Here is a 12,777-nt window from a genome sequence, read left to right on the forward strand (position 1 = left end):
ATCCAAGTACTGTAGACTGCAAGAAACAATCAAACTCTGGGTAAAAATCAACCTCGTAGAAACAAAGAGAACTGAAGAAAGAATCAACAAAACTATGAACTAGCTCTATTCGAAAATCAACAAGATAGATAAACCCTTAGCCAAACTAACTACATGGCAGACAGACAGTACCTAAATTAACAAAATCAGAAATTCAAAGGGAGACATAGCAACAGAAATAGAGAAAATTAAAAAAAGTCATCCTATCCTGTTACAAAAGCCTATACTCAACAAACCGGGAAAATCTAGATGAATTGAATGATTTTCAAGACAGATACCAGGTACCAAAGATAAATCTGGATCAGATAAACCATCTAAACTGTCCCATAACCTTAAGAAAACAGAAACCGTCATTAAGTCTCTCAACCAAAACAAACACACACACACACACACACACACACACACACACACACACACACACACACACAAGGCCACATGGCTTTAGTTTGAAATTCTATCAAACTTTCAAAAATGACCTAAAACCAATACTTCTTTATTCCACAAAATAGAAACAGAAACAGAAACAGAAGGAACACAACCTACTTTGTTCTATGAAGCCACAGTTATGCTTATACCTAAACCAAAGACCCAACAAAGAGAAAGATCATTAGGCCATTTCCCTTATTAATATAGATGTGAAAATATTCAATGAAACTCTTGAATACAGAATCCAAGAATATATCAAAGTGATCATTCACCATGATCAAGTAGGTTTCATCTAATGGATACAGGATTCATCCTATATAAGGAAAACCATCAATGCAATCCACTATATAAACAAACTCAATGGGGGAAAAAAAACAAAACAACAACAACAAACAAACAAAACAAAACAGTATCATCTCATTTGATGTTGAAAATGCCTTTGACAAAATACAACACCCTTTCAAGTTAAAAGTCATGGAAAGATCAGAAATTCATGAACTATACCGAAACATACTAAAAGCAATATCGAGCAAATGATAGCCATCCTCAAACCATTTAAATAACCCCACTAAAATCAGGGACAAGGCAAGGCCAAACATTCTTTCCTACTATTCAATATAGTACTCAAGGTTTGAGCTAGAGCCATTAGACAACAAAAGGAGGTGAAATGGATAAAAATTTGAAAGGAAGAAATCAAGGTACTTTTTTTTCCAGAAAATATGTTAGTATACATAAGCAACAACAGAAGTTCCATCAAAGAATTCCTACAGTTGATAAGTATTGAAGTCTGTATGTAAAATGTCTTTATGTAAAATTAACTAAATCAAATCAGTAGCATTCCTCTACTCAAAGGATAAACAGGTTGAGAAAGACTTTAGGGAAAAGGCACCCTTCAGAATAGCCAGAAACCCAGCCCGCAGCAGCTCACTGCTCCCAAAACCAATGGGAGAGAGAGCTCACCGCCGGGAGAGGTGGACACTCCTGAGACTGCAGAGCAGAAGAGACCACCAACACTGCCCACCCCTGCCCAAATCCCTGACCCAAGAGGAAACTGTATACGGTCTCTGGGTTCCTGTAGATAAGGGCACAGGAGCAGCAGGTCCCCTAGGTCTGAGACACCGCCGGAACCTGAAGGGACCGACCAGATAAACAGTTCTCTGCACCCAAATCCTGTGGGAGGGAGACCTAAACCTCCAGAGAGGCAGACACGCCTGGGAAACCAGAAGAGACTACACTCTGAACACAGTTCTGATTCCAGAGGAAAACACCAAACGCCATCTGGAACCCTGGTGCACGGAAGCTCCCAGAAAGGCCAGCATAGGTCCTCCTGGTTGCTGCCCTTGCGGAAAGCTCATAGGCAACAACCCACCAGCAAACTTGAGCCTCGGGACCACAGATAAGACCAACAACCCTGCTCCAAGTGACCTGCCTGGTGAACTCAGGACAATGGCACACAGGAACAGCTGAAGACATGTAGATAGGAAAAACAACATGCCCGAAAGCAGAACACTCTATTCCCATAACTGGGTGAAAGAAAACAAGAAAACTGGTCTACAGTACCCCTGAAACACAGGCTTTTTTTTTTTTTTTTTTTATTATTAACTTGAGTATTTCTTATATACATTTCGAGTGTTATTCCCTTTCCCAGTTTCGGGCAAACATCCCCCTCCCCCCTCACCTTTCTTATCGGTGTTCCCCTCCTCACCCTCCCCCCATTGTCCCCCTCCCCCCAACAGTCTAGTTCACTGGGGGTTCAGTCTTAGCAGGACCCAGGGCTTCCCCTTCCACTAAGAAGTGCAGACCGACAGGAGCCGGATGTAGATCGCTCCTGAGAGACACAGCCAGAATACAGCAAATACAGAGGCGAATACCAGCAGCAAACCACTGAACTGAGAATAGAACCCCCGTTGAAGGAATCAGAGAAAGAACTGGAAGAGCTTGAAGGGGCTCGAGACCCCATGTGTACAAAAATGCGAAACACAGGCTTATAAGACAGTCTAGCCACTGTCAGAAATAGCAGAACAAAGTAACACTAGAGATAATCTGATGGTGAGAGGCAAGTGAAGGAAGCCAAGCAACAGAAACCAAGACTACATGGAATCATAGGAGCCCAATTCTCCCATCAAAGAAAGCAGAGAATATCCAAGCACACCAGTAAAGTAAGATCTAGATTCAAAATCATATTTGATCATGATGCTGGAGGATTTCAAGAAAGACATGAAGAACTTCTTTAGAGAAATGCAGGAAAACATAAATAAACAAATGGAAGCCTACAGAGAGGAATCACAAAAATCCCTGAAAGAATTCCAGGAAAACACAAACAAACAGTTGAAGGAATTAAAAATGGACAGAGAAGCAATAAAGAAAGAACACATGGAAACAACCCTGGATACAGAAAATGAAAGGAAGAGACAAGGATTTGTAGATACAATCATCACCAACAGAATACAAGAGATAGAAGAGAGAATCTCATGAGCAGAAGATTCCATAGAAATAATCGACTCAACTTTCAAAGATAATGTAAAGCAGAAAAAGCTCCTGGTCCAAAACATAAAGGAAATCCAGGATTCAATGAGAAGATCAAAACTAAGGATAGTAGGTATAGAAGAGAGTGAAGACTCCCAGCTCAAAGGACCAGTAAATATCTTCAACAAAATCATAGAAGAAAACTTCCCTAACCTAAAGAAAGAGATACCCATAAGCATATAAGAAGCCAAAAGAATTCCAAATAGATTGGACCAGAAAAGAAACTCCTCCCATCACATAATAGTCAAAACACCAAATGCACAAAATAAAGAAAGAATATTAAAAGCAGTAAGGGAAAAAGGTCAAGTAACATATAAAGGAGACCTATCAGAATAACACCAGACTTTTCGCCAGAGACTATGAAAGCCAGAAGATCATGGACAGATGTCATACAGACCCTAAGAAAACACAATTGCCAGCCCAGGTTACTGTATCCTCCAAAACTCTCAATAAACATAGATGGAGAAACCGAGATATTCCATGACAAAACCAAATTTACACAATATCTTTCTATAAATCCAGCCCTAGAAAGGATAATAAATGGTAAAGCCCAACATAAGGTGGCAAGCTACACCCTAGAAAAAGCAAGAAACTAATCATCTTGGCAACAAAACAAAGACAAGAAAAGCACACAAACATAACCTCACATCCAAATATGAATATAAAGGGAAGCAATAATCACTATTCCTTAATATCTCTCAACACCAATGGCCTCAACTCCCCAATAAAAAGACATAGATTAACAAACTGGATACGCAATGAGGACCCTGCATTCTGCTGCCTACAGGAATCACAACTTAGAGACAAAGACAGACACTACCTCAGAGTGAAAGGCTGGAAAACAACTTTCCAAGCAAATAGTTGGAAGAAGCAAGCTGGAGTAACCATTCCAATATTGAATAAAATCAATTTTCAACTAAAAGTCATCAAAAAAGATAAGGAAGGACACTTCATATTCATCAAAGGAATAATCCACCATGATGAACTCTCAATCCTCAATATCTATGCCCGAAAAACAAGGGCACCTACATATGTTAAAGAAACCTTACTAAAGATCAAAACACACTTTGCACCGCACACAATAATAGTAAGAGATTGCAACACCCCACTCTCATCAATGTACAGATCATGGAAACAGAAATTAAACAGAGACATAGACAGACTAAGAGAAGTCATGAACCAAATGGTCTTAACAGATATTTATAGAACATTCTATCCTAAAGCAAAAGGATATACATTCTTCTCAGGTCCTCATGGTATTTTCTCCAAAATTGACAATATAATTGATTAAAAAACGGGCCACAACATGTACAGAAAGATAGAAATAATCCCACCACAGGCTAAAGCTGGACTTAAATAAGAATAAGGAAGCCCACATATAGGTGGAATTTGAACAATGCTCTACTAAACTATAACCTGATAAAGGAATAAATAAAGAAATAAATTAAAGACTTCTTAGAATTTAATGAAAATGAAGGTACAGAACCAAATTTATTGGATACAATGAAATCTGTGCTAAGAAGAAAACTCATAGCTGTGAGTGCCTTCAGAAAGAAACAGGAGAGAGCATAAGTCAACAGCTTGACAGCACACCTAAAAGGTCTAGAAAAAAAAAGAAGCAAATACACACAGGAGGACTAGAGGGCAGGAAATAATCAAACTCAGAGCTGAAATCATCCAAGTAGAAACACAAAGGACCATAGAAAGAATCAAGAGAACTAAAAGTTGGTTCTTTGAGAAAATCAACGAGATAGATAAACCCTTAGCCAGACTAACAAGAGGACACAGAGAGTGTGTCCAAGATAACAAAATCAGAAATGAAAAGGGAGACATAACTACAGAATCAGTGGAAATTCAAAAAATTATCAGAATTTACGATAAAAGCCTATATTCAACAAAACTTGAAAATCTGCAGGAAATGGAGAATTTACTAGACAGATACCAGGTACCGAAGTTAAATCAGAAACAGATAAACCAGTTAAACAACCCCATAACACCCAAAGAAGTAGAAGTGGTCATTAAAAGTCTCTCAACCAAAAAGAGCCAAGGTCCACATGGGTTTAGTGCAGAATTCTATCAGAACTTCATAGAAGACCTCATACCAATACTATCCAAAGTATTCCACAAAATTGAGACAGACGGAGCACTACCAAATTACTTCTTTGAAGCCACAATTACTCTTATACCTAAACCACACAAAGACGCAAAAAATAAAGATAATTTCAGACCAATTTCCCTTATGAATATTGATGGAAAAATACTCAATAAAATTCTGGCAAAACGAATCCAAGAGCACATGTAAACAATCATTGACCATGGTCAAGTAGGCTTCATCCCAGGCATGCAGGGATGGTTTAATATACCGAAAACCATCAACATGCTCCATTATATAAACAAACTGATAGATCAAAACCACATGATCATTTCATTAGATGCTGAGAAATCATTGACAAAATTCAACACCCCTTCATGATAAAAGTCGTGGAAAGAATAGAAATTCAAGGCCCATACCTAAACATAGTAAAAGCCATATACAGCAAACCAGTTACTAACATTAAACTAAATGGAGAGAAACTTGAAGCAATCCCACTAAAATCAGGGACTAGACACGGCTGCCCACTCTCTCACTACTTATTCAATGTACGTCTTGAAGTTCCAGCCAGACCAGTCAGACAACAAAAGGAGATCAAAGAAGAAGTCAAAATATCACCATTTGCAGATAATATGATAGTATATTTATGAGATCCGAAAAGTTCCACCAGAGGACTACTAAACTGATAAAAAAAACTTCAGCTTAGTAGTTGGGTATAAAATTAACTCAAATAAATCATTAGCCTTCCTCTACACAAAAGAGAAACAAGCCGAGAAAGAAATTACAGAAACGACACCCTTCACAATTGACCCAAATAATATAAAGTTCCTCGGTGTGACTTTAACCAAGTAAGTAAAAGATCTGTACAATAAGAACTTCAAGACTCTGAAGAAAGAAATTGAAGAAGACCTCAGAAGATGGAAAGATCTCCCATGCTCATGGATTGGCAGGATTAATACAGTTAAAATGGCCATTTACCAAAAGTGATCTACAGATTCAATGCATTCCCCATCAAAATACCAATCCCATTCTTCAAAGAGTTAGACAGAACAATTTGCAAATTCATCTGGAATAACAAAATACCCAGGATAGCTAAAACTATCCTCAACAATAAAAGGACTTCAGGGGGAATCACTATCCCTGAACTCAGGCAGTATTACAGAGCAATAGTGATAAAAACTGCATGTTATGGGTACAGAGACAGAGAGATAGACCAATGGAACAGAGTTGAAGACCCAGAAATGAACCCACACACCTATGGCACTTGATTTTTGACAAATGAGCCAAAATCATCCAATGGAAAAAATATAGCAATTTCAGCAAATGGTGCTGGTTCAACTGGAGGTCAACATGTAGAAGAATACAGATCGATCCATGCTCATCACCCTGTACAAAGCTTAAGTCCAAGTGGATCAAGGACCTCCACATCAAACCAGATACACTCAAACTAAGAGAAGAAAAACTAGGGCAGCATCTGGAACACATGGGCACTGGAAAAAATTTCCTGAACAAAACACCAATGGCTTATGCTCTAAGATCAAGAATCGACAAATGGGATCTCGTAAAACTGCAAAGCACCTGTAAGGCAAAGGACACTGTGGTTAGTATAAAATGCCAACCAACAGATTGGGAAAAGATCTTTACCAATCCTACAACAGATAGAGGGCTTATATACAAAATATATAGAGAACTCAAGAAGTTAGACTGCAGGGAGTCAAATAACCCTATTAAAAAGTGGGATTCACCAGATGCCCTTAAACAGAGGCGTGGAAACAGAAAATGTAGTACATCTATACAATGGAATATTACACAGCTATGAAAAACAATGCCTTTATGAAATTCATAGACAAATGGTTGAAACTGGAAAATATCATCCTGAGTGTCGTAAACCAATCACAGAAAAACACACATGGTATGCACTCATTGACAAGTGGCTATTATCCCAAATTCTTGAATTACCGTAGATGCATAGAAGACATGAAACTAAAGACGGATGATCAAAATGTGAATGCTGCACTCCTTCTTTAAAAGGGGGAACAAAAATACACTTGGCAGGGACTAGAGAAGCAAAGATTAAAACAGACACAGAAGGAACACCCATTCAGAGCCTGCCCATACATATACAGCCACCCAATTAGACAAGATGGATGAAGCAAAGAAGTGCAGACCTACAGGAGCCGGATGTAGATCTCTCCTGAGAGACACAGCCAGAATACAGCAAATACAGAGGCGAATGCCAGCAGCAAACCACTGAACTGAGAATAGGTCCCCTATTGAAGGAATCAGAGAAAGAACTGGAAGAGCTTGAAGGGGCTCGAGACCCCAAAAGTACAACAATGCCAAGCAACCAGAGCTTCCAGGGACTAAGCCACTACCTAAAGACTATACATTGACTGACCCTGGACTTTGTCCTCATAGATAGCAATGAATATCCCAGTAAGATCACTAGTGTATGGGAAGTCCTAGGTCCTGCTAAGAGTGAATCCCCAGTGAACGTGATTGTTGGGGGGAGGGCGGCAATGGGGGGAGGGTGGGGAGGGGAACACCCATAAAGAAGGGGAGGGGGAGGGATTAGGGGGATGTTTGCCCAGAAACCGGGAAAGGGAATAATATTTGAAATGTAAATAAGAAATACTCAAGTTAATAAAAAAAAATGGGGTCCAGAGCTAAACAAAGAATTCACAGCTGAGGAATGCCAAATGGCTGAGAAACACCTAAAGAAATGTTCAACATCTTTAGTCTTCAGGGAAATGCAAATAAAACAACCCTGAGATTTCACCTCACATCAGCGAGAATGGCTAAGATCAAAAACTCAGGTGACAGCAAATGCTGGTGAGGATGTGGAGAAAGAGGAACACTCCTCCATTGTTTGCGGGATTGCAGACTGGTACAACCATTCTGGAAATCAGTCTGGAGGTTCCTCAGAAAATTGGCATTGAACTACCTGAGGATCCATCTATACCTCTCTTGGGCATATACCCAAAAGATATAAATAAGACACGTGCTCCAACATAAAAAAAAAGACATGTGGTCCACTATGTTCATAGCAGCCTTACTTATAATAGCCAGAAGCTGGAAAGGATCCAGATGCCCTTCGACAGAGAAATGGATACAGAAAATGTGGTACATCTACACAATGGAATATTATTCAGCTATCAAAAACAATGCCTTTATGAAATCATAGGAAAATGGTTGGAATTGGTAAATATCATCCTGAGTGAGGTAACCGAATCACAGAAAAACACACATGCACTCATTGATAAGTGGCTATTAGCCCAAATGCTTGAATTACTCTAGCTGCATAGAACATATGAAATTCAAGACGGATTATGATAATGTGAATGCTTCACTCCTTCTTTAAAAGGGGAACAAGAATACTCTTTGCAGGGAATAGTGAGGCAAAGATTAAAACAGAGACAGAAGGAACATCCATTCAGAGCTTGCCCCATACATATACAGCCACCCAATTAGACAAGATGGATGAAGCAAAGAAGTGCAGGCCGACAGGAGCCGGATGTAGATCGCTCCTGCGAGACACAGCCAGAATACAACAAATACAGAGGCAAATGCCAGCAGAAAACCACTGAACTGAGAATAGGACCCCCGTTGAAGGAATCAGAGAAAGAACTGGAAGAGCTTGAAGGGGCTCGAGACCCCATATGAACAACAATGCCAAGCAACCAGAGCTTCCAGGGTCTAAGCCACTACCTAAAGACTATACACGGACTTACCCTGGACTCTGACCTCATAGGTAGCAATGAATAGACTAGTAAGAGAACCAGTGCAAGGGGAAGCCCTTGGTCCTGCTAAGACTGGACACCCAGTCAACGTGATTGTTGGGGGAAGGGAGGCAATGGGGAGAGGAAGCGGAGGGGGAAGGGTTAGGGGGAGGTTGGCCCGGAAACCGGGAAAGGGAATAACACTCGAAATGTAAATAAGAAATACTCAAGTTAATAAAAAAATTACAAAAATGGAAAAAAAGAATAGCCAGAAATAATCCATAATAACATGTTGTGACTTTAATCAATCAAGTGAAAGATCTGTACGACAAGAAATTCAGGTCTTTGAAAAAAAATGTAGAAACCTCAAAAGATGGGATTCTTTCCTTGCCTCTGATCAACAGGACTAACCGAGTGAAACTGGCCATTTTACCAAAGCAATCAACAGATTCAGTGCAATCCCCATCAAAATTCCATCTGAATTCTTCACAGAGAAAGAAAGAGCAATTTGCAAATTCATCATGAACAACAACAAAAACCACAACAAAAAAATCCCAAAAACCAGGATAGCAAAAACTTTTCTCAACAATAAAAGTACATCTGTGGGAAATCACAATCCCTGATCTCAAGTTGTACTACAGAGCAATAGTGATATAAAACACATGGTATTGGTACAGAGATAGACAGGGAGATTAATGGAAGAGAATTGAAGACTCAGAATTAAACCCACAAACCTATATTCACCTATGGTATTGTCAAAGAAGCCAAAACAATCTGGTGAGGATTTCTATGGGACCAGCATATCCAGCAAATGATGCCGGTTCAAGTGGAGGTCTGCATGCACAAGAGTGCAAACTGATCCATTCCTATCTCTTTGTACAAAGCTCAAGTTGAAATGTATCAAGGATATCCACATAAAGCCAAGTATGATGAATCTAATTGAAGAGAAAGTGGAAGGGAGTCTTGAACACCTTGGTACATGGTAAATTTTCCTGACCTGTCCACTGATGGCTCAGGCTCTAAAATCAACAATAATTGAGACCTCATAAAGTTTAATAGTTTCTATAAGGCAAATGGCACTGTCAATAGGACAAAGTGGTCACCTACAGACTGTGAAAAGATCTTTACCAACCCTATGTCTAATAGAGGGTTGATATACAAAGTATGCAAAGAATTCAAGAAGTTATACTCCATAACTAATAACCCTACTAAAAATTGGTTGTAGAACTAAACAAAGCGTTCTCAACTGAGGAATCTCAAATGACTGAGAAGCAGCTAAAAAAATGTTCAATATCCTTAATCTTTAGATAAATCCAAATAAAAATGACCCTGAGATTCCACCACACAAGAGTGGAATCAAAATCAAAATCAAATCTCAGAGGACAGCAAATGCTGGAAAGGACCTGGAAAAAGTGGAACACTCCTCCATTGCTAGTGGTATATAACAAGAACACATGCTCCACAATGTTTAAAGCATTCACATTTATAATAGCCAAATGCTGTAAACAACCCAGGAGTACCTCAAGTTAAGAATGGATACAGAAAATGTGGTACATTTACACACTGGAGTACTACTCAGCTATTAAAACCATGACTTCATGAAATTCACAAGCAAATATTATCCTGAGTGAAGTAACCTAGACACAAAAGAATGTACGTGTTGTGTACTTACTGATACAAGGATATTAGCCCCAAATCTCAGAATACCCACTATACATCAGACAGGACAGTATGAAACTTAAAAAGAACTAATAACAAGGTGTGGATGCTGCTATCCTACTTAGGAAGCACAACAAAATAATCATGGGCTGTAGGTGGGAGCAAGGGCCTGGAGGAATCGAGGAGGAAAAAAAATGGAAGAGGGAGCAGTATCAAGTTTAGGAATTAAAGGAAATTCAGCAAATTTACAGAAATATTTAGTAGCAGGGGATGGATTTCTGGGGATAGCCATCAAAACGTTCCAGATTCCAGGGAAACAAGAGCTTCCCAGGACCCAACAGGGATGATATTAGCTGAAATAACTAAGGAAGGCAAGATAGAACCTGTAGAGACCATCTCAACTAGGTGGGTGAATGGGGCCACCCACTCATCTCAAAATTTTTAGCCAAGAATTGTACGTGTCTAAAGGAAATACAGGGACAAAAATTGGAGCAGACTAAAGCGAAGGCCATCTGCAGTCCACCTCTCCTAAGGATCCACCCCATCTTTTGACACCAAACCCAGACACTATCGCTGGTGTAAAAAGCACTTTCTAACAGGAGCTTGGTATAGTTATGGATTGAGATGCTCTGTAAGCACCTGATAAGTACAGATGCATGTAGGTACTCACAGCCAACCTTTGTTCTAAGGCACAGGACCCTAGTGGCAGTTAGGGAAAGGACTGAAAGAGCAATGATATCAACTAACTAAACAGCCTAGAGCTCCCATGGACTAAACCACCAATCAAAGAATATACATAGAAGGATCCATAGCTCCAGCTACATGTTTAGCAGAGAATTGGCTTATCTGGCTTCAATGTGGATGTTTAATGCTCCAGCCTAATGGGATTCTAGATTAGTGAGTTGGGAGAGGGTGAATGGATAAGTATATACCCACATAAAGGAAGGAGGAGAGAGGATTTGGTAGTGAGTTTTCAGTGGTGAATCCAGGAAGGGAGACATTTGAAAAGTAAATACATAAAATAACAACAACAACAACAAAGATGGATGACATCAAATAGAAAAAAAAGAAAAGAAAGGAAAAGAAAAGAAAGGAAAAGAAAAGAAAGGAAAAGAAAAGAAAAAGAAATAAAGTGTTTTTGACTCATGATTGCAGAGAGGAAGATCCCATAATGATGTGGAAGGCATGGCTGCAGGTGGTTGAGAGAAAGGGGAGGGCACACAAGGAGTGTGATGAGATTATAAAGTTTCAAATTTCACTCCAGTGGTATTTTCTCCAGGTAGCAAGGCTGTTCTACTAACTGGGAACCACATATTCAAAGACATGAGCCTTTTTCTCATGCATACTATAATATTGTTACTTTTGATATTTTTTTAAGGTTCTTTATGTTGTTAACTCATTGTCCCTGCATAAGTGCTCCTTTCTAGGTCCTCTTTCTGTTAAAGTTCACATATGATCAGTATTAATGACCAACTGGGTGCCCTACAATCATTCTTTTCTCATGTGGTCACTTGTTCATAGACTGTTACAAGCTATGGCCATCTCCAAGTGGGGTCATAGTCTGTTTTACAGGCATAATCAGTTGCACTCCAGTATGATGGAGTCTAAGGGAGGTCTGGCCTGATAAAAGAAGATAATTCAAAACACGTATGGGCCAGTTATTTGCTTTGAAACAGATCTAGAAGCTGGAGTTGCCCTTGAACAAAGTTATCCTCCAGGCTAATTTATATAACAGAACCACAGAGGCTAAATGTGGACTAGTACACATGTCATAAATGGGATGAGGAATATTGTCAGTTGTCAGAGTAGGAACACAGCTGTTGTCTCATATCCAAGATCATTTGAGATGGACAATTATGGAGGCTGGTTTTGGTTGAATCCTGAGCAATGCTCCTACTTGGAGCCTGCTGTAACCTAGGGACAAGTGCCATATGTTCTTTTCTTGACACCTGCACCTATAAAAGTGGAAGGAGTTATAAGGATTACCTGATAAAGTCCTTCCCATTTTCTCTACTTCTCCATCTATTCTTTGTGGAGTGTTAGGCGAGTCTTTCAGTGCCTGTTTCAGGCAGGTGTGCCTGTTCTTTTAGCGCCCCCTGCATCCTTTGAGAGCAGTAGAAGTGGATGGCTAAACACAGCCTCAAAAGCCACATTTACAGGGCATGCATACACCCTAAACAATACAAGTTGCAGAGTTTCTGACCAAAGAGTACTTCCTTGGCAATTTGGGGTCAGGTTCATTTTAAAAGTCCTATTAATTTTCTCAATAAAGCTAGAAAATTGAAGATAGTACTGGGTGCACAAGTTCCAAATTAA

The sequence above is a fragment of the Rattus norvegicus genome, chromosome 13, assembly GCF_036323735.1.
Source record: "Rattus norvegicus strain BN/NHsdMcwi chromosome 13, GRCr8, whole genome shotgun sequence".
In the NCBI taxonomy this organism is placed as follows: Eukaryota; Metazoa; Chordata; class Mammalia; order Rodentia; family Muridae; genus Rattus; species Rattus norvegicus.